The 24,067-nt window shown below is 50.1% G+C and overlaps 1 protein-coding gene across 1 annotated transcript in view; it reads right to left on the bottom strand.

Moving 5' to 3' along the window:
• The window catches only part of LOC119440990 (uncharacterized), a 360,528-nt gene that overhangs the window by 12,770 nt on the left and 323,691 nt on the right, over positions 1-24,067 (bottom strand). The window lies entirely within an intron of this gene.

Genomic DNA, 24,067 nt, shown 5'->3' with positions numbered 1-24,067 from the left:
TTGGGCTATATTGACACGTATACATGTTTATCTTTCACCGGTGGCCGCTTTCCACCGGCTAACAAATGTTAAAAGTTATCGCTCGGCGCAGGACGCGCCTGTATCGGAAGTTTCTAGAACGTTATCGATGCTTCTTTCCATTGCCTGTTTTCACCGACGCTTCTGTTATCTGATTGCATGACTGACGCGAATTGTCTAGAACTTTCTGGAAGACACGCGGGCATCAGGGATTAACCTAGAACCTTCGATGACTCAGGTATAAAAGCCGACGCGTTTCGCCGCTGATCAGATTTTCGACGATCGCCGACTGTGTTCGCCGCTATCGTTGTGCTTTGAGTGTACCTTGATTTTGTGGGCACAGGTTCGCCCAATAAACAACCAGTTTCGTCGTACACAGTTTTACGACTGTTTTCTTCAGCGTCACTACTACGTGACATCTGGTGGAGGTGCTAGTGCGTTCATGCAGCGAACGCCCCCGCAAAGCCGCGACCCAAGCCCGAAACCGGAGGACAACGCCAACGTCACCAAGGACCAGCGAGCTAGCCGTAGGCAGCAAGGACTTCTGCCGGAGTACGGACTTCTTCCCTAGAAGACCACAGCGATCAAGGCCAAGTCAACGACTTCAATGGCAGCCCCAGCGTCCCCCATCCTGCTGCAACAACCTCGGGAGCCTCCGACCTTCCGTGGATCATCGACTGAAGACCCTGAAACCTGGCTGGAGACATACGAGCGGACCGCGACTTTCAACAAATGGAGCGACGATGACAAGCTACGCCATGTCTATTTTTCGTTGGATGACGCTGCTCGGACCTGGTTTGAGAACAGAGAGACCACCCTGGCTACGTGGGACCTCTTTCGTGAAAACTTCGTGAGGACCTTCACGAGTGTCGTACGAAAGGAGAGGGCAGAGGTTCTCTTAGAAACCAGAGTGCAATTACCCAACGAGAACATCGCGATCTTCACGGAGGAGATGACTCGCCTCTTCCGCCACGCCGACCCCGACATGTCTGAAGAAAAGAAAGTTCGGTTCTTGATGCGGGGTGTCAAAGACCAACTATTCGCCGGATTGATGCGCAACCCGCCCAAGACTGTCGCCGAATTTCTTTCCGAGGCTACAATGATCGAGAAGACGCTTGAAATGCGCGTCAGGCAATACAACCGCCGTGCCCTGACCAACTACGCCGACGCTCAAGCGCTAGGCGCCGACGACCTGCGCGAGACCATCAGAGCGGTCGTTCGCGAGGAGCTGCATAAGCTCTTTCCCCGGTCGCAGCCTCACGTGGCATCTATCGCCGACGTCGTCAAAGACGAACTTCAGCGCTCACTTGGAGTCCCCGATGTGCAGCCACAATCGCCGCAACCCCAGCCGGAAGCGCTGACCTACGCCGCCGTCGCCCGTCGTCAAGGCCCCCCTCCGCGCTCGCGCCAGGGCCCCGTAACGCCGCAGTTCCGTCGTCCACCGCCGCCGCCGCCAGCACGCCCGCCCGTCGCCCAGCGAAGCTACCAGAGGAAGACGGACATTTGGCGCGCCCCCGACCACCGCCCGCTCTGCTATCACTGCGGGGAAGCCGGCCATGTCTACCGCCGATGCCCATACCGCGAAATGGGCCTACGAGGGTTCCCCGTCAACGCGCCGCGTCCCGATCGAGGTGAACGACCGCGTGACATCGCCGACTACCTCGCCGGAGCCCAGTGGCAACCACGACGATCCTCACGCTCGCCGTCACCAGGCCGCTACATCTCGCCGCATCGCCGTCAGTACAACGGTCCCACCCGGGGCCGATCTCCCAGCCCTTACCCGGGAAACTAAAGGCAGCAACCGATGGAGGTGCGGTTGCTGTACGACGCAATGCCGAAGATCCTCCGACGCCGCCGACGACGACGATTCGCGATTCATCACGACGAGATATCAGCACGCCGCCTAGCAACAGCCTTGACAACACTTCGCCGCCGAAAGAAGACCTTCCGACGCGACGTAGCAGCAGCAGAGCAAGCCGACGCAGCCGTGATCCGACGCCACGAATTAACCGCAACGCCAGACGCCGGTCTACCGATCTAGACGTGCTCATCGATGGCCATAACGTCACCGCTCTCGTCGACACTGGAGCCGACTATTCCGTCTTCAGTGGCCCGTTCGCCGCCAAGTTGAAGAAGGTGAAAACAGCCTGGCAAGGACCCGATATCCGGACAGCGGGAGGCCACCTAATAACGCCGACTGGAATCTGCACAGCGCGAGTCACGGTAAACAACCGCACTTACCCGGCGAGCTTCGTAATCCTGCAGCACTGCTCCAGGGATGTCATCCTAGGCATGGACTTTCTAAATCAACACGGTGCAGTCATCGACTTAAGGTCCAAGTCGATAACGCTTTCAACGCACAACGCGATACCACCGGATACAAGCATAAGTTACCATGCCTTGAATGTGCTTGAAGAACAAGTCACCGTTCCGCCTCGCTCCAGCGTAATGATTTCCGTCGGTACCGTAGTGCCTGCAGACATGGAGGGCGTCATCGAGGGCGATCATCACTTACTGCTCGACCGTGAAATTTGCGTCGCTAGAGGCATAGCTGAGCTACGTGCAGGGAAAGCAAGGGTGATGCTCACGAACTTCAGCCCCGAATACAAGCACATTAACAAAGGCACCACGGTCGCCTACATTGACGAAATAGTACAAGCCAGCAGTGCGTTCGCCTTCACGGATTCCAGTGCACCTGCAACGACGACTATAGTACCTGAACCAACTTTCGACGTCAATCAGAACCTTCCCAGGCACAAGAAAGAACAACTAAAGGCTCTGCTCCTGCAATACGAGGACTGCTTCTCGTCGTCGTCAAAAGTTCGACAAACCCCTGTCGCCAAGCACCGCATCATAACCGACGAAGATGTCCGGCCACTCCGTCAGAGCCCGTACCGAGTTTCGGCGCGCGAACGCGAGGCCATAAGGCAACAAGTCGACGAAATGCTACGTGACGACATCATCCAGCCGTCGAAGAGTCCGTGGGCGTCCCCCGTGGTGTTAGTGAAGAAGAAGGATGGAACCCTACGTTTCTGCGTCGATTATCGTCGCCTCAACAAGATCACGAAGAAGGACGTATACCCCCTCCCACGGATTGACGACGCCTTGGATCGACTCTACAACGCGAAGTATTTTTCGTCGATGGACCTCAAAACCGGCTACTGGCAAATCGAAGTCGACGAGAGGGACCGAGAGAAGACTGCGTTTATAACACCAGACGGACTGTTCGAGTTCAAGGTCATGCCGTTTGGTCTTTGCTCGGCGCCTGCCACTTTCCAACGTGTCATGGATACAGTACTGGCAGGCTTGAAGTGGCAGACTTCCCTCGTCTATTTGGACGACGTCGTTGTGTTTGCCTCAAGCTTCGAGGAACACCTCCGGCTCCTTGAAACAGTTCTTCAAGCAATCAAGACCTCCGGACTCACGTTGAAGCCAGAAAAGTGCCGCTTCGCATATGAGGAGCTCTTGTTTTTGGGCCATGTCATCAACAAGTCTGGAGTGCGCCCCGACCCTCAGAAAACTGCGGCCATCTCCAACTTTCCTCCGCCCGCTGACAAGAAGGCAGTGCGTAGATTTCTTGGACTGTGCGCCTATTACAGGCGCTTCGTCAAGAATTTTTCACGGATCGCTGAGCCACTGACGTATCTCACGAAGGCCGACGTCGAGTTCAAGTGGGAGACGCCGCAAGTCGAAGCATTTGAAGAACTGAAGCGACGCCTGCAATCGCCCCCAATACTTGCGCATTTCGACGAAAATGCCGATACCGAAGTCCACACCGACGCAAGCAGCGTAGGTCTCGGCGCCGTGCTTGTGCAGAGGACTGACGGACTAGAAAGGGTTGTAAGTTACGCTAGCCGGTCGCTATCGAAGGCGGAAGCAAATTATTCCACAACAGAAAAGGAGTGCCTCGCCATCATTTGGGCTACATCAAAGTTTCGCCCCTACCTCTATGGCAGGCCCTTTAAAGTTGTAAGCGACCACCACGCCTTGTGTTGGCTAGCTAACTTGAAGGATCCTTCAGGTCGCCTCGCACGATGGAGCCTGAGACTTCAAGCATTCGACATCACCGTCGTTTACAAATCCGGGCGAAAGCACGCTGACGCCGATTGTTTGTCTCGCGCCCCCGTCGAACCGCCGCCACAAGACGACCAGGATGACGACACTTTCTTGGGACCCATCAGTGCCGACGAATTCGCCGAACAACAGCGAGCCGACCCGGAACTAAGGAGCCTTGTAGACTACCTGGAAGGCAAGACCGCCATTGTGCCAAAGGCGTTCAGGCGAGGATTGGCGTCGTTCTTCTTGCAAAACGACATTCTCCTGAAGAAGAACTTCTCGCCTTCCGAGCCAACTACCTCCTCGTGGTACCCTCAGCATTGCGTCCAGAGGTTCTGCAAGCTCTCCATGACGACCCAACGGCTGGACATCTCGGTTTTTCCCGCACTCTCGCGAGGATACAAGAAAAATACTACTGGCCTCGCCTCTCTGCTGACGTCGCCCATTACGTAAGGACATGCCGAGACTGTCAGCGACGCAAAACACCGCCGACAAGGCCAGCCGGGCTTCTACAGCCGATCGAGCCACCTCGCCGACCGTTCCAGCAGATCGGGATGGACTTACTGGGGCCTTTTCCGACGTCGACGTCCGGGAATAAATGGATCATCGTAGCTACTGACTACCTCACCCGCTACGCCGAAACAAAAGCCTTGCCCAAAGGCAGTGCCGACGAGGTAGCCCGATTCTTCGTTGAGAACATCCTCCTGCGTCACGGTGCCCCGGAAGTCCTCATCACCGACAGAGGTACGGCCTTCACGGCTGAACTAACTCAAGCCATCCTGCGATACAGCCAGACAAGCCATCGCCGCACCACCGCCTACCACCCGCAGACGAATGGCCTCACCGAGAGCCTAAATAAGACCATCGCCGACATGCTGGCAATGTACGTCGACGTCGAACGCAAGACGTGGGATGCCTAACTTCAGTACCTGACCTTCGCATACAACACGGCCGTGCAAGAAACGACGCACATGGCGCCGTTCAACCTGGTCTACGGAAGGAACCCGGCAACGACGCTTGACGCCATGCTACCGGACGTCGCTGACGAAGAAAATCTCGACGTTGCCACCTATTTGCAGCGTGCCGAAGAAGGTCGACAGCTCGCCCGCCTGCGCATCAAGAACCAGCAGAGAACCGACAGCCGACACTACAATCTTCGACGACGCTACGTCGAGTACCAGCCCGGAGACCGTGTTTGGGTCTGGACTCCGATACGCCGACGAGGACTTAGCGAGAAACTCTTACGTCGCTATTTCGGACCATATAAGATCATCCGACGTATTGGCGCACTGGACTATGAGGTCGTGCCAGACGGCATTTCGCAATCACAGCGGCGCCGCGCACGACCCGAAGTCATCCATGTGGTGCGTCTTAAGCCTTTCTACGCCCGCTGACGAACTTAGGTACTTTGTTACTTTATTTTTTTTTCTTTATTACGCGTGGTTTTGTTTACGCTTTCACATTTGTTTGTAGCATCGGGACGATGCTTTTTAAGGGGAGGGTATTGACACGTATACATGTTTATCTTTCACCGGTGGCCGCTTTCCACCGGCTAACAAATGTTAAAAGTTATCGCTCGGCGCAGGACGCGCCTGTATCGGAAGTTTCTAGAACGTTATCGATGCTTCTTTCCATTGCCTGTTTTCACCGACGCTTCTGTTATCTGATTGCATGACTGACGCGAATTGTCTAGAACTTTCTGGAAGACACGCGGGCATCAGGGATTAATCTAGAACCTTCGATGACTCAGGTATAAAAGCCGACGCGTTTCGCCGCTGATCAGATTTTCGACGATCGCCGACTATGTTCGCCGCTATCGTTGTGCTTTGAGTGTACCTTGATTTTGTGGGCACAGGTTCGCCCAATAAACAACCAGTTTCGTCGTACACAGTTTTACGACTGTTTTCTTCAGCGTCACTACTACGTGACAATATGGCCAAACGGCTCCTTCCGCGGTGGTACGTTTTGTGGAAACCCAAGTGGCCAGCAGATGGGTCGTGTTGAAAGGCTTGAAGGATTTGTGTGCGCAGCGAACGTGGAAGAACGGGTACCCAGTGGTTTTCGTCAGTGTTGTAAATGTAGCGGTGCAGCACATCATTCTCGAGCTTAAATAGTCGCAGTTGTCGACGTAATCGGGCATTCGGTGCAGAAATAGTACCGCACAGCCGGTCGATGATGCTGCTGCAGTCGGGATCATAACGTTGACACGAGGCAAACGTGCCGCGATTAGAAGATGTGTCAGTAACAGCTAGCGGTAATAACGTAAGGGGAGACATAGTCTCGTTAAGTGGCGCTGAATGGAGAGACGTGCTCGAAGATAATAGTGGAAGCGGGCAGTGAGACAGAGCGTCGGCATCTTGTTTTTTCCCAGACTTGTATACAACGTCAAAATCGCACTCTTGTAATCGGACCACCCAGCGACCAAGGCGTCCAGACAAATTTTTCAGTGACGACAACCAGCATAAGGCGTGATGGTCGGTTATGACAGTGAAGTGGCGTCCATTAAGATATGGTCGAAATTTTTGTATGGCCCAAACTACTGCGAGGCATTCCTGTTCTTTGATCGAGTAGTTCTGTTCAGCAGCCGTTAATGTGCGACTGGCGTAAGCAACAACTCGCTCTCGTGCAGTGGTATCACGCTGTAGAAGGACAGCACCAATCCCATGGCCACTAGCGTCGGTGTGCAAACAAGTTGGTGCGTTCTCATCAAAGTGACACAGGACGGGGTCGGATGTCAAGGCTTGCTTGAGGGCTTGCAAAGAAAGTTTGCAGTCGTCTGTCCAAGTGAGAGCAGTGCCCGACGTCAGCAACTTGTGCAGCGGCGACGCCATGGCAGCAAAATGACTGAAGAAGCGGCGGAAGCAGGAAGCCAGGCCCAAAAAGCTTCTCAACTGCTTTTGATTTTCAGGGCGAGGAAAGTGAATCACAGCAGCAATCTTGTCAGGATCTGATCGAACGCCATCTTTACTGACAAGGTGGCCCAACGCTTCGATGTTCTTTCGGCCAAAATGACATTTCTTTGTGTTGAGTTGGAGTCCAGCGTTAGAAATGCATGTTAAAACGTGGTCCAAACGCTCAAGGTGCTGACGAAAACTTGTAGAAAATGTTGCAGGAGCATTACATAAACCGAAGGGCATCACGTTGAATTCGTCCAGTCCATCTGGTGTTGCAAAGGCTGTCTTGCCCTTGTCCGCTTCGTGCATGCGTATTTGCCAGTACCCGGATTGAAGGTCGAGACTTGAGAAATATTCAGCGCCCTGTAGGGAATCAATGGCATCGTCGATTCTTGGCATCGGATATACGTCTTTGCGCGTGATCTTATTAAGTTCTCGATAATCGACGCAAAATCGTACAGAGCCGTCTTTCTTGCGGACCAACACAACAGGAGACGAACAAGAACTGGACGATGGCCGAATGATGTCTCTTTTAAGCATGTCATCAACGTTGTCCGCAATGATTTTTCGTTCTGCGGAAGACACGCGATACGGGCGACGTCGTACAATCGAAGAGCCTTTGGTTTCGATGCGATGCACAACAACGGAAGTGCGTCCCAGAAGCTTGGTGTTAACGTCAAATAAGGCGCTGTGTTTCTGCAGGAGCGCCAAAAGGTCTTCTTTCTGCGCAGCAGTCAGATCGGGATTTATCGCGGCCGTTAAAGCAGTGGACGCAGCATGATCGTCAGTTGTGGTAGACAAAGCTGGTGAGTCGGTGTGAAGGGGTACTAGTGAAAGAGGTTCGGTGTCAGTAATGCAGGTCACAGCGGTGCCCTGCGAGAGCACTACTGGCGAAGAACTAGGGTTATGCACAGCGATCAATGCTCTACCGTCTTGAAACCGCACCAGGCTAGGAGCAATGCTAAGCCCACCAGATAGGCAGTGACCGCTCAGTGCAAGGAACACATCACCATTTACAATCGTCTCGGAAGTCAGTGTTAGAACATGCTCACTGCCCGGGGGAATGAAAGAGTCAGTACACGTGACGAAGCGCAGGCTGTGAGCATCGACAGCGGACGAAGATTCAGTGTCCGTCATATGAATAGTTCGCTGACGGCAAGATATGAAAGCTGACGCTGAGGGCAAAGTCCCATTCCAAAATCATGGCGTAGGTACACGAAGATAGCACGGCAAACTGAATGTGGTGAAGGATGCCATCAATGAAAACACGCGCAGTGCAAACACCAGAGGGCTGAAGAAGAACTGCATTAGCACAACGAAGGGGAGAGCCATTATATGGCGTCTTCACTTTTCGCAATCGAGAACACAAGTGAGTACTAATAACCGAAAGCGATGCACCCGTGTCAACCAAGGCTTCAGTCCGTGTACCTTCAACAAACACCACAAGTTTATTTGACGGGCACTCCGGAGGAGTTTCAAGTTGTCCAAAGGATGCAGCTTTCCCTCCTGAAGCTGCACTATTTAGTTTTCCGGGCGGTGATCGGGGGACGAAGTAGCCGGTCGAAGAGGGGAAGAGGAGCGCCGCATCGGTGATGGAGAGCGACGACGCGGGAAGCGCAATGAACCGGCAGCGTCGAATACCTGCGGAGATGGGGAATTAACGTCGAGGATAATAATTGTACTACGAACGCCGACGTTGTGGTACAGGCTCAGAAAACGCATCCCTTTCAAAACCGTCATAGCCACGCCTTTCATCTTGCTGACGGCGACGGCAAAACCTTGAAATGTGGCCACGGATGCCGCAGTAGTAGCAAACAGGCCGAGGATGGGCTCCACGTGTTGTAAGATTCAAGAGGTGTTGGTCGCGCAGTGATGGGATTCAGGGACCCGTGCATTGCAGGCGCCTGCTGAGGTGGCTGCTGCAAAGGTGGCACCAGGGAGGCAACCTGAGCATAAGTTGGCGCAGGTTCCTGGTGTGGTGGGTGGCTGCTGCAAGGGTGGCACCAGGGAGGCAACCTGAGCATAAGTTGGCGTAGGGATGGGTTGCGGGTTCGGGATTAGCGGGCACGTCACATCAGCTATCTCTTCCCTCACGATATGGCGTAGGCCGCCACCAGGAGGTGTCATATGAACTTCCGGAGAGGTCGACGAAGCTTGGGTGTGCAGTTCCTTACGGATTATGGAGCGAATCAGAGCACGTAGCTCGCTATCGTTGGACGCCCTGAAATCAGACGTGTCGGGGTATACGCGGATCATAGTAAGCTCATCCAGGCGCTGACGCGGACTGATGATGTCTGCGACGATAGTGGGGTTCAGCACGACAAGAGCACTGAATGCGACAGTCGCAATACCCTTGAGCAGGTGGCGTACACGGTCACTCTCCGCCATCGAGCTGTTCACGCGGCGGCAGAGGGCAAGGACGTCCTCTATGTACGAAGTGTACGACTCTCCCGTGTGCTGAACACGCTCAGCAAGCTTCTTTTTGGCGATATCGGAGCGGACAGAAGAGTTCGCGAAAATCTGTCGTAGGTGAAGTTTAAATGTGCTCCAGTTTACGAGATCGAGCGCATGGTTGGAATATCAAGTTTTTGCGACGCCGGTGAGATAGAAGACGACGTGCCGCAGTTTTGCAGATTCGTCCCAGTGATTAAGATCACTCACGCGCTCGTATTGCTCCAACCAGTCTTCAACGTCATCACCGCGAAGTCCAGCAAACACCGGTGGATCCATTTGACTGTTTTTTTGACGGTGACTGTCCAAGAAGGGGCTGCCGCTGGAGCAGGCAAGGTGGATGGCGCGGTATTGGCCTGCTGGTCTTGGGACATGTTTGAGTGCACTTGGAAGAGGCGGCGACCCGAGCGGAGCTCCAGGGATGTAGCGTAGGTGAAGCTGAAGCGAGACCGGAGGCGAGATGACCGAGGAACCGGACAGAACACTCCACCACTTGCGAGACAACGTTTAGGCGGTCACTCTCTTCTTTATTTTCTCAAGCGAGAGCCCCACCACCAGACCAAGAATGGTGATGATGAGTATGTACAGATGAGAATACGAAGTGTATGACTAATGCTCACAATATATATATATATATATATATATATATATATATTGTTGTTGGTATTTAGCCACTATCATTTTACTAATAGTTATTGAATTTGTAATATTTCCAATTTGTACTTTATTTACTTGGCCTAGTATTCCACTTAGTGATTACTACATTGCTGTTTTTAGTTATATATTAGCACAAATGTATATTTTCTTTGAGCTACATTATCTGCGACCTCCTCCTGTATACTTATGTAAGCATGTATTCCACTTACGAAAGAAATAAACTCAAACTGAAGGAGTTCAGTTGACAAGAATTATTCACGCTCTGACAACGGAATGCAAGCCAGAAATGACCACTTCGCAAGCGGTTGCACTCTGTGCGAGTCCGCGGTGATTTGGGAAGCACGCCAGGCTTTTTTTTTTCGCACACTGTCGAATAACCAGAAGCCGCGATAACAGGCTGTCAAAAACAGGTGAGCTGGAAAATGGTGCCCGTTAAACTGGTAGTAAATGTGAAACAAAAAAGAAAGGCAACAGGCTGCAGCAATTCCTTGGGCTCTGAACTCATTTACTGCAACAGCAGCATTCTCTTTGAAGACTACCATCTTAGTTTTGCTTGCTTCCCTTTTCCTCAAATAATTGTGCTCACCCACTAAGGGCAGACACGATGTCAGATTATTTAGCAAGGATTAGAGGCAACAAAGGCCCTGAAGAGATAAGATGCCACAAAGCGGGTGTTGGTGCTTGTGCGAAAAAATACGTAACATCATTTGTTACGTTGCGAAGACTTCAAAAACACGTTGTGTATGTTTATTGGCACTTTTTTTTGTAGGGGTGCGGCTATGGGAAACTGTAATTGGAGCCACCGCCAAAGTATACAGTAGCGCATTTTAAGGATGGATAAATGGGAATGTTGGGCTAACTTTGTGATTTCTGCCAAGCAGACGTGGACTTCATTACTGCTCATTCGCAACTTCGCATTTGCGGTATGTGTCCTGAAGCGAATAAATATAACGTTGATTATTGAACCTTTAAAAAACTAGTTACCTGGACATTGCGATTCGCCGTGCAAGTAAGGTCCGCCAATTAAGTAACCTACCTGAAAGGCAGAATTGCGCCGATACGCTCCATGCGAACTAAAAATTAAATAAATTACCCTGTAAGGAAGCTTCTCTTGATCCGTAATCAGCACTGTGATCTTGTACGCTAAGATGTTAATAAAGGCGCCCCTTCGTTTAACGTACGTAAGGCCACCATTCAGAATGAGCACAATAAATGTCGGACTGTTTTCTGTCCAGCACTTGAGCGCAATGTTCGCACCGCTCAGTGCACCAACGCTGAAGCCATTCTCGTCCAACCCTCATAGATGGGTAACCATGTAACCTTCTCTACAAATCCATCAATATTTGCTGCGTAGCGCCGGCCCTACAGTGCAGCACGAATATCCTAGCAATGTGACGCGTCCACTGTACAAATTATGGCAAGGACTCGCCATACGGCAAATATGAAGCAAAAGCCTGCAATAGCCGGCAAGAAATCAGTCTTATGATTCCGGTGCAAGAACATACGTTGTGCGACGATTACGTGTCCAGACAACCTCACGACGTCATCAACGCCTCTTGCTCAAAACTTTGCAAGAACTGTCGGATACGACATTTTGAAGAGAACTAAGACGCGGCGGTAGTCCAGTGGTTATGACACTGCGCTGCGGAGCTCGAGGTCGCGGGCTCAATCCCAGCTGCTGTGGCGGCAGTCCATTGGGGGCACAACGTAAAAACACTCGTGTAGTGTATATTGGGTGCACGTTAAAGAACGCCGAGTGGTCAAAATTAATCCGGAGCCCCCCTACTATGGCGTGCCTCCTAATCAGATCGTGATTCTAGAACCAACAGCCCCAGAATATTTAAGAATACAAATTAACACGCAGCAGTCCGATACATCGATCACTGCCTACATGTAGCATACAACAATGTATTGCGAGAACCAAAAGTAATGTCGGCAGCAGTGAAATTTACTAAGTAATGTCTGCTGCAGCTGCACCACTTTATTAGAACGGCACAATGATGGCCAATCGGGTGATCCGGAATAGCAGCGCGCAGTAAACGACGGGTGCTGCCTATCATGAATGGCTATCAGAACAGACGTAATCAAGGCATCTTAAGAACGAAGCTGAGCGTTTGTTTGTGCTTGTGTGTGTTATACACAACTAACGTGGCAGTGAAAATTGCGAAATATAACTAACCATATTCGTAAAAGCTGGTCGCATACCGTACCAAAACAGTTATATAGAAGCAAATTTTATTCGCATCGTGATCCCTGGCTGACCGATATTTAGTAAATGATTTCTTTCTTCTCTCCTCAACAGCGAGATTTGCGGCCTCATGGATAACGCCCAGAACCGGACATCGGCATTCTTCCTGGACGCCAGGTACGAAAGCATCGTCTTTACGTCAAAGTTTACGACATCAGGCCTCTTGTACAAATTGAGCAATCAATCGCAACATTAGCGATCAAGCTTCCCTCTCTCTCTTCAGCCACTTGAAGATTTCTGAGTTTTTACGCGGGTGAGGCTTGTCACTTAATGCAGCGTACACATTCCCCATATCAAAAAATCCCGTACGGACATGAGGGAGTCCCATATAAAAACCCATATATCCTCAGATATGATATGTGGCATGTCCGATATGATCCCCATATGAAACATATGAATGCCCCACATAAAAGCCTGTATGTTCCCAAATATATTGTGGGGCAAGTTCCATATGAATTTTAAAAATGTATGGAACTGACATATATAAACAGGTATGTTCCCACACAAGATATGTTGGCATGCCCAACATGATACGCCGGATTTTCATCCTCTTCACTCTTCGCTCATGAAAACACACACGTGAAAGGGGACAGCTTGCATACACTCGCGACTAGGTTAACTGCCAGGGTCACATGCATACAGAAACGCCGTAGAAAACTGTGAGCACAAAACGTCGTTCGTTTTTTAAATTTATTTCTGCTAATACACTTATCCGCGAGTGTACGCCTTTGCTGTACTCTTTCACGTGTCGCCTGTTTCACGGAGGTATGAATATCATGAACCAGCTTTCCCACATGCCGCACATCGTTTTATGGCAGTTTGCATTTCGCTCCTCTTGGTTAAGCTCCTGGTGAAATCTATGATGATCGACGATACGAATGCGCCGTAGTTTTGTGTGTTTAGAAATGACTTCAGAATATGCGAACGCAGAGCTTTGTCGTGTCGCTTTCATAGACGTGTCCATTTGTATACGCTGCTCTACCATCACGAATGCTGACAGACTCGCGCGACTTTTTGCACTTGAGAAAATGCAACCTCTAGTTAACTACGCGATCAGTTCGCAGGCTTTAAGAGCTGCGCAGGACGGCATTGCCTGGAGGAAAGACAAGAAAAATGGCGGTGTACATTATACACACGTATACGATGTGTGGCCTTGAATAAAATCAGTCCACTCGTCGAACAAGCACGATATAGCAGCACACCACGAGTCGCACTAGGCGCACCTGCATTGGTATTCGAGGTTCCCTAATGGCCATCGTCAACAAATTCTCAAAAAGGCTTCAAGAGTCAAATTATCCCTTAGCCGCGCGGTGTGATGTCATTGAACTGCACCCGAAGCGCCATTGACTTGTCTCCCATGATGATCGACTTGGACTGCGCTTTCGTTGTACTGCTTCCGACCAGCTCAATATTTGATTTATTAGCCTGCCTTAATGCAAAGAATAAAATATTTCACCATCGCAGATTTTAGTAGCTAGCAGACTGCGTGCACTGAACAAGAAAGTTCCTTCTTCGCAGAACCAGCCTGGTCCACGACACGCATCCGGTGTTGCTGTGGGAAGGACGCCATTCCCACCGTGAAGGCCCAGTCGCAGGAGACACCACACTGCCCGAAGGTTTGTGGATGTTTGAGTTTGTGTTTACTTCGCACAACTTGTAAGGAGTACATGGTGTGATGAGGAGGGTAGGAAAAAAGTTGCGTTAAGGCAGCTTGACTGGCCCCATATTTCTGTAAAACCAGGCACTACAGATGAAAGGTGATTTCCGTATCTAGCAGAAATAAACTCGGCAAAAATCACTACACGTTGCATATATACACATACCAGAGGATCATTGTAGAAAAGTAAGCACATGTCACAATATCAACGTAAAAAAATAAAAAAAGTAAATGCGACAAATTCATTGACAACGCTTCTTGCACTCACATATGACATTACACAATTTTACAGAAGCGACTACAGACTAAAATGCTGTCCATCCCTTTCTTTCCTTCTTCTTCTTTCTTTCTTTCTTTCTTTCTATTAAGCGCACGTGAAAAGAGACGCGTTGCGGCGGTTTCGACACATCTAAACAATGTTATTTTCGGCGTCAAAATGGGCGCGTTTGATGGCCATAGAGGCGAACATTAGGCGTCGTAAACGTTCTGAAAAGTGAAAAAAAAATTCCAAACAAAAGCTAGCGCGAGTTACATCTGGGACAAAAACTTGAATGCTATAACGCGGGTGTGTGTTGTGAAAAGCACAGCAAATACGCAGAGCTTTTGCTCCACGTGAAGCTTGTTTGGGCTTAAAGGGACACTAAAGAGAACCGTTAGGCTGGATTGGTATATGGACTGCAAGTACGGAATACCGAAAAGGTCAGCCTTAGCATGAGCTGAGGCTCGGTGAGCCAAGATGGACGCGAAAACTGAACATAGTGGGAGGGAAAGGCGACTGCCACCTGTATTTACCCGCACCACCTCACGGATTTCAAATGCGTTTGATCATGGCTATACTTGTTACTTTGTCCAAATCAATGACTTCACAGCGCTCTTGAAAGAGCTATGCCTAATCCTGAATTCACGGCCACATTGATGTCACGAGCAATAAAAAAAATATAGGTACCGCTTTCAATTTTCTTCGTTAACGATCTCCGTTTTTCTGCCAAATATCAACGCAAACCAAGGTTGGAAAGAGTACAACGCTCTCGACTGATTTATTGTTTCCTCGTGAGGGGGCTCACGCGTTTTTGCAGAGGTCTCAATTTCATCATTTCATGAGCTTTTTTCCGTGCCCATTGAGTCGTGTGCACTCGCTATCTCTTTGCCAGACCTGCAAAAGCCTGAACACTACCTGGTGACCGAGATGCAGCCTGGCTGGCGTCCGCTGACCTCCTACAAGGTGATGACCCTCGCCTGCAAGCAGTGGTGACGCGGCACTGGAAGAGGAGTTACACGCGCCGGTTATCTATGACGCGACGACATTCAGGACACCACTAGCTGCTTTCTTTGTACACTATACCTTTTACGAAGGCGCAAATTCTCACAATTAGTAGGTAACAAACGATCTTTGCCTTAAATAACTCTGATATGTGACCGACTTTGCATGTTTGAATATTTTTAGTCAGGCCCGATGTTGATATCCATCCGAGTAAAATTTACAGGGGCAGGCCATTCAGATAAATCGCAAGTGTCACCCGTTACAAAGTTTATTCCAACTTAGGGCGAATACAGCCTACATGTAAACATTATCCGAAACCCAACAATATTGTTTAAAAATTCCAAACCAGAAATATATAAGTACAAAAACTATAGCAACATAGGCAATTACGAGAACCAGTAGATATCGATTTCTAAAATAGAATGGGGTTAAATAAATCGCCTTCTTAGATTTTATTAAACAACTGCAAAGATGAAAGACATATGTTATTAGAATTTCCGACTGAAACATAAAAAAATTTCAATGTATTTCGATCGTCATTTGTGCTTTTGATAAGAGTCGAGTGCGTTCATTTATAACTCGTGGTGCTCGAGTTAAGTGTATGCGCCTGGCAACTTTCAATAACGTTGACGAGGCCTTCATACGTAACGAAATATAACCGAAGCATTCGACCTTATTGTTTAAATTAAAGAACGACGGTTGCCTATTAACCATGCAAATGTGCACGCTTTTTTTACAAGTTGCCGTGTTTGGAGTGTACGGCGCGTTTTGTGGTCGTTCCCCTGAGATTAGACACACACCGCGTGCGCAGTTACCCCGGTCCGGCGCCAGCCGTGAGCATCCTGGAGCAGGCGTGCTGGGCATTGGCGGCAGCCGAGTCCGCGCTCGAATTTGATCACCGGCTGCAAGTGGTCAGCGCCGTGCTGGTCCGTCCCACGTGTTCGCCCGGCGTCGAGTCCAGGCTCCGCGGACGTCTCGAACGGATATCCAGCCCAGGGTACAAGATCCGCTTGCAGGGACTCCAGATGGCCAGGATGACCATAGGTAAGGCCTGTTGTCCTACTGGACGCTTCCGCTGCACCGGTCTTCCTTCTACAAAGTGTCGAGGCCTGATTCACACAGCCGTCAAACGCCCCGTGCCGTCATCATCACGGCACCGGCGCGTCCGTCATCCAACAGCGTTTCCTCGCCAGTTTCTCCTCGAAAATGACACAGCGATGACGTTGGCCGATGCTCTTAACGCCGTCATTTCTGATGATGACGGTTCGACGGCTGTGTGAATCAAAGCCGCTTTCCGCGACAGCCCAGTGGCTATGAGGTTCTGCTGCTGAGCTTGCGGGTTCGATTCCTCGTCGCAGCGACCGCATTCTGACGGGGACGGAATGCAAAAACACTCGTAGTACTTAGCTCTACTTTAAAGAAACCCAGGTGATCGAAATTAATCCGGGGTCCGCCACTATACGGCGTGCCTCCCAGCACTTACTGGAGGTGAACCCTTCAATTTAAAGTGTGACATGACAGTGTTCTCGTTATGGCGGCTTCAAAACTACCTGACACTTCTCACAACCTTAATGCTTGGAAGTATTTGCATATCATGATTACGTATGAGCCTGGGAAAAGTTTTGACGATTACTTATAAAAGGGTGCATCGTATACTTCGTGCCTAGGTTCCTAATTTTCTTGTGCGTATTTTATGAAGCTATAGGACGTATGGCTTTCAGTGTTTATAATTGCGCAGAAATGATTGCTTTTCGAGGCGTATTTCACCGTGTCATCGACAGAGCCGTTATTATAGGTGCTTAAAAAAGAAGTCAAACAACACGTGTAGGGCGAAATGATGAGACTGATTTTATTGTGAGCTTGTGCAGACTCGTAGCGAAAATTTCCTGCTAAAGCGTATTTATACTAAACGTACGGGAACTTAAGGTTAGATTTGTTACGCACGTGTTTTCGTTATTACGCACGTATACGAGTACACAAGATGCGAAGATGGAGAGAGCTAACACGTTTTTTTTAGGCAGGCAACGAATGGCATACGCCAGGTGTGATGCACGCTCTGATATAGCAGGACCGTAAATATATGTCTCACTAATGAAATAAGTTCCTGACGACCAAATTTAGTTTATCCATCCAAAGAACACTGTGGGAGATGTGCGATCGACATAAGCGGACTGTGATCACTGCACGCAGTGCGTAGAGAGTTAAGCGCGAAATGTATGCATTAGCTTGATCGCATGGTTAAAACGACAGTATGCTTGCGTTTCAGATACGCAGATCAGATAAGAAGAGAAGGTTGAGCACCCATCGAAATAAAAGGAGCATTGCATTGAATCCACTAGGTTATTTACGTAGCTATAGTGAAACGATCTACTGCAACAGAATTTTGCATGGACATGCATTTTTTTTGCCCTGCCCCGGTCAACAGAAAGCATCTGCGCAGCTAGGTATGTGATATCGTTCTTTGTTGTTTTTTTGTCGTAAAAAGTTTAACTTATGGACAAGCAGATTACTTCGGGCCAGTACCATATACAACTATTTGCTCAACAGAAACTTATCTGGGAATATATGCCTTCTATTCGAGTCTTTTAAAGGTTCGAAGTCTTGCAGATCAAGACGCGGAAAAATCACTCCGCGGCCACCTTTTCTGATGGTCTCTCTCTCTCTCTCTCACGCTGTTTTCCGAACCCTCGCCATTCACGATGTTTACCTCCACCAATCAGTATTTTCCACTGCAAATATTCATTTGAGAGGCGTAGTAAGGCCTTTAAGTTCGAGAATATAAAAATATACTGAAAGGTATGGTCGTGGAGACACAAGAGAGGTCAGTACGACATCAGAGAAGATGTAGTCGAAATTCTGACAACGGGCAATTACAAAACGACCACCGGACAGGTGGTTATCCCGCGATTGTATGTTGAGCCTGCATACACGGTTTTGTGTTTCTCACCTTCAGTTTTTCCTCTCTCAGCACCAAGGAACGAGACAACGTTAATGTTCACTTCGGAGTATAGGTGCACTATACGGTCCAAACACAGTTATTGTAAACAAGCCGCTACAAACCTTATTCCAGCACGCATGGGCTTAAGAATTCACTAGGTTATTTACGTAGCTTATAGTGAAACGATCTACGGGCAACAGAATTTTGCATGGACATGCATTTTTCTTTTTTTTTTTGCATTGGCCTCGGTCTGTATGTGGTACAAAACTGTGTGTGAATCTGTGCGCCTCTCTCCCCCCGACTATATCCTCACCTTCTTACTTAAAAAAATACACCGCATATGCACGAAGAGAATGATGATGAGTGGGCGAAGCACCGGGAGATCATTCGGGCAAAAACGCCGGAGGCGTTCTCCGGAAGCCGGAAGCTGGATTCCGGAGCCGGAAGCGGAACCGGAAGCCGGAGCTTGTCGTACATATACTATATATATATTGCCACCTGGTGTTTTGAGCCAGCCAACAATCATCATCATTGGGTGCCCAGCAAGAACGGAGAAGACGACGAAGTCGAAGATCCCGCGCCAGCTGGAGAACCGTCCCTTCGTGTCTGGCATTCTTCGCGTCTGGCATTCTTCGTGTCTGGCTGCTGGTACTGCTGCTTGCGCTTGCCTTAGCGCGTGACAAACTGGTGGAGGTGCGGAGTAATCTAATCTACGCACCAAACCCCTCCGAGCAGCAGGAGCTCCAGTCCCGTACCGGCGGTTACGCCTGTACACCGCGCCAGCAGAAGGATCCGTGGACAAGCCCCTGAGTTTGGACTCTTCCCAGAGACAATGGCAGCTCCGACCACCCCAACTGGTATGGAAGGCACTACGCCGATTCATTGTACGCTACTCAATCCGCGAACACCGAATCCCTTCCACGGTGCCATGCATGAGGATGTTGAAGATTGGCTGGTGCACTATGAACGTGTTGCCGCGTTCAACAAGTGGGACGATGGCTTTGCGGCAACCTGCACCACCTTCCTCCCCGTTTCGCACCGCGTCCCCGGCCATACTACAGCCCGACCAAGCGGCCTCGTATTACCACGACAACCGACAGGAGGCCCCAAGAAAATCAGACGTGTGGCGGGCACCTGATCGCCGTCCCCTTTGCTTTCACTGTGGCGAAGCTGGGCATGTCTACCGACAGTGCTCATATCGAGAGCTCGGACTACGCGGATTCCCAGCAAACTCGCCGCGACCTAGGTTCGGCCAGCGTCCTCCTGCAATTGAAGAATACGTTGCCCAGCAGCGCGGATCCTCATCAGCTCGACACCAGTCACGTTCCCCTTCGCCGCGGCGGTTTTCTCCGACTCGCCGTACATATTCGAGCGTGGTGCAGGGTCGGTCGCCCAGCCCGCTCCGGGAAAACTAACCACAGCGGCCTTCGGCGGGGAGGCCGCTCAGTCTGGACGTGCTCAAGGACCCCTGCTGACGCGTACGCGGATCGACGATACATCGACGACGACAGTACCTGCTGATTACGGATGAAAAATTTCCTTGGACATTCCTGTATTGCTCGACGGTCGTAAATTGACTGCTTTAGTGGACACTGGAGCGGATTATTCAATAATCAGCGAAAAACTGGCCACCCTTCTAAAGAAAGTGACGACGCCTTGGAATCGAACGCCAGTTCGTACAGCTGGCGGGCACATTGTCACACCACTCGGCTTGTGCACAGAACGAATAGAGATTCGCGGCTCTACGTTTGTTGCCAGCTTCAGCATTCTCCCTCAGTGTTCTCGAGACCTAATCATCGGCATGGACTTTCTCAGGGAGCACGGAGTATCATCGACATTCGCCAACGCCTCGTCACTTTCTCGACAAAGAGCGCCGCAGCGACGACCAACACCATCCACCCTCGAGCACCTCTTCGTGTTATCGACGACGCTGTCACGTTACCACCGCGTGCAAGTGTCGTGGTTCAAGTGGCATGTGACAGGCTCTTACACGGTGAAGCGGTCGCAGAAAGCAATCACTCGCTCCTGCTTTCTCAAGGTGTTTGCGTAGCAAGAAGCCTTATTGATCTTGATGATGGCCACTCTGACGTTCTTGTCACGAACTTCAGCTACGAACACCGCCACCTTTCCCCCGGTACTGTCATCGCCTACGCCGACCCAATCGCCGATGTCACTGAATGTTTTGTTTCCGAGGAAATTGGCACTGCTGAAGCACCTTTACGCAACGTCGACAATAATCCAACGCTTCCTGGAGACAACAAACAACCCTTGCGCGAGCTGTTGCTCGAGTTTCACGCTTGCTTTGCACGGTCGTCGAAGATACGTCAAACGGCGATTACGAAACACCGTATCATCACCTATGACGACGCGCACCCCATACGGCAACAGCCTTATCGTGCTTCCCCAACCGAACGACATGCCATTCAAACGCAGGTGAAGGAAATGCTTCAAGACGGCGTAATACAGCCTTCATACAGCCCCTGGTCATCGCCAGTCGTGCTTGTTAAAAAGAAAGATGGCACGCTTCGGTTTTGTGTTGACTACCGGAAGCTAAACGTCGTCACAAAGAAAGACGTGTACCCGTTGCCTCGTGTCGCCGATTCTCTGGACAGGCTGAGGCACGCGAAGTATTTCTCCTCTATCGATCTGAAATGTGGCTACTGGCAAATTGAAGTAGATGAGCGGGACCGCGAGAAATTGTAATTTATTTGTATATTGTGTAATTTATTTGTATTTCGCTAAATATGTTCCCAATTGTGTGTTCAGTGTTTTTCTTTTTTTCTCAACACTTTTGTTTAACATTACAGTGTGCTATAATGTATTCTATTCAACCAGAGAGACATTGTCTCACTGCCCACTCCTGCTTACGGCCTTATTCTAAGGCTAGCAGAAACCTTGTAAATAAATAAATAAATAAATAAATAAATAAATAAATAAATAAATAAATAAATAAATAAACTGCCTTTGTTACTCCGGACGGCCTTTACGAATTTCGAGTACTCCCTTTCGGCCTCTGTTCCGCTCCAGCCACCTTCCAGCGAATGATGGATACCGTTCTCGCTGACCTCAAATGGAAAAGCTGCCTCGTCTATCTCGATGATGTCGTTGTCTTTTCGGAATCTTTTGACGAGCACCTTCGACGCCTTCGGAATGTACTCGAAGCCATTCGATCGGCTGACCTTACCCTCAAGCCAGAGAAATGCCATTTTGGTTACGAGGAACTGAAGTTTCTCGGACACTTCGTGACCGCGGCAGGTGTTCGGCCCGATCCCGAGAAGACTGCTGCCGTAGCTGCTTTTCCAGCTCCAACAGACAAGAAAAGTGTCAGACGATTCTTGGGCTTGTGCGCATATTATAAACGCTTCATTGAAAATTTTTCGAAGATTGCAGAGCCGCTATTTCGCCTTACGCGTGACGACGTGCCATTCCTCTGGACTGATGAACAACAGACCGCCTTTGCCGAGCTACAACGTCGATTGTCTTCTTCTCCCGTGCTTGGTCATTTCGATGAGGACGCCGACACAGAAGTACGCACTGACGCCAGCAATATCGGTCTCGGAGCTATCCTGGTGCAAAGGCAAGACGGGACTGAACGAGTTATAGCCTACGCGAGCCGCACTCTGTCACGCGCCGAGTCCAATTATTCCACCACAGAGAAGGAGTGCCTCGCGGTCATTTGGGCAACTACAAAGTTTAGGCCGTATCTCTACGGGCGGCCATTTAAAGTTGTGACCGATCATCACGCTTTATGCTGGTTGGCCAACCTTCGAGACCCTTCTGGACGATTAGCACGTTGGAGTCTACGACTCCAGGAATTTAACATCACCATCGTATACAAGTCAGGCAGAAAACATGAAGATGCTGACACGCTATCACGAGCACCTGTTCAATCTGAGAATCCTGACGAGGAAGATGACAGCGCCTTCCTGGGACCCCTCAGCGGGCCGGATCTGCTCGCTAAACAGCGATCGGACGCTGAGTTAAGGCCCATCATCGATCACTTAGAAGGCGGCATCGCGTCCATTCCTCGCTCGATTTCGCGACGGTTGTCGTCGTTTTGCCTACGAGAGGGCATCTTATACAAAAGAAACACAGGTGCCGGCGACAAACCACATCTTCTAGTAGTGCCTCAAGCCCTTCGCGACGACATTCTATTAGCCTGCCACGACGAGCCGACATCTGGTCACTTGGGCTACTCAAGGACTCTGAACAGGGTACGACAACTGTACTACTGGCCTAGACTGACTGCTTGCGTCAAACGCTACGTGAAAGGATGTCGTGAATGCCAGCGCCGCAAGTCACCCCCCTTCAAGCCTGCAGGCCTTCTACAACCCATCGACCCTGCACGTACGCCGTTTGATCAAGTTGTAATGGACCTTCTTGGCCATTTCCCTTGTCTTCCTCCGGCAATAAGTGGATCATTGTCACAACCGATTACTTGACGCGTTACGCTGAGACGAAGGCACTACCACGCGGGACAGCATCTGAGGTTGCCCAGTTTTTTATGCATCACATTGTGCTTCGGCATGGCGCACCGTCATTTATCATCACTGACCGAGGGACCGCATTTACGGCGAAGCTCCTGGACGACATCTTCAAGTTGAGTTACACGAGTCATCGAAAGGCCACTGCATACCACCCTCAGACTAACGGCTTGACAGAAAGACTAAACAAAACACTGGCAGACATGATATCTATGTACGTGGATGTGCAACACAAAACGTGGGACGAAATCCTGCCGTACGTAACGTTTGCGTACAACACTGCCACGCAGGAAACTACACGATTCACGCCGTTTCGTCTCGTTTATGGTCGAGATGTCCAAACTATGCTCGACGCCATGATTCCGTATGACGACATCGATGAGCTCGACCAGTTAGCTCCTGACGTCGGGGAGTACATTCAGCGCGCCGAGGAAGCACGTCAACTTGCCCCTGTGCACATAAGACAGCAGCAGTCTACAGATGCAATAAGGTACAATCTCCACCATCGACAAGTTACCTATGAGCCCGGCGACCAAGTTTGGGTTTGGACCCCCATTAGGCGGCGAGGCCTCAGCGAGAAACTCCTGAGCAAGTACTTCGGACCGTACACAGTACTAAGGCGTGTCAGCGACGTGAACTATGAAGTGATTCCTGACGGAGACTGGCCATCGTCCAAGCGCCGATTACCCCGTGCAGAGATTGTACATGTCGTCCGCCTCAAGCCGTATTTTAAACGGTGATGTTCACATAGTGTACTGTTGAACGAACTTTTTGCTGTAGTCGCGTCGTCCTCTGAAGAACTCCGAAGCGAATTTTTTTCCCGACCACAGAACGCATTTTTTGCCTAGTGTGCATGTCCGTATCTGGGCTAGCACGTTTACATTTTTGTGCGTCTTACCTAATTTGTGTACTTTCCATGTACGTCTTGTGTTTGAGCATCGAGTCGATGCTTCATTGGGAGGGGGAATAATGCCACCTGGTGTTTTGAGCCAGCCAACAATCATCATTGGGTGCCCAGCAAGAACGGAGAAGACGACTGAAGTCGAAGATCCCGCGCCAGCTGGAGAACCGTCCCTTCGTGTCTGGCATTCTTCGTGTCTGGCTGCTGGTACTGTGACTTGCGCTTGCCTTAGCGCGTGACAATATATACATATATATACGAAAGAAGAATGGGAACCGAGGGGCTCGATTTTATTAGTCATAACCACATAAAGCCAACAGGCAACGAAGCCAAGGAAAGCATCGGGGAAATTAAGTGTAGCTGAAATTGTAATGTAGAAAATAATGAAGAAAAGGGAATCGAAAGTGGACGAAAAGATAACTTGTCGCCGGCGGGAGCCGAACCCGCAACCTCCGCATTACGCGTGCGTTGCACTACGAATTGTGCTACAGCGACAGCCCTC

The sequence above is a fragment of the Dermacentor silvarum genome, chromosome 2, assembly GCF_013339745.2.
Source record: "Dermacentor silvarum isolate Dsil-2018 chromosome 2, BIME_Dsil_1.4, whole genome shotgun sequence".
Taxonomy (NCBI): Eukaryota; Metazoa; Arthropoda; class Arachnida; order Ixodida; family Ixodidae; genus Dermacentor; species Dermacentor silvarum.
The sequence above is the reverse complement of the archived record's forward strand: the minus strand, read 5'-3'. Positions and strand labels throughout refer to the sequence as shown.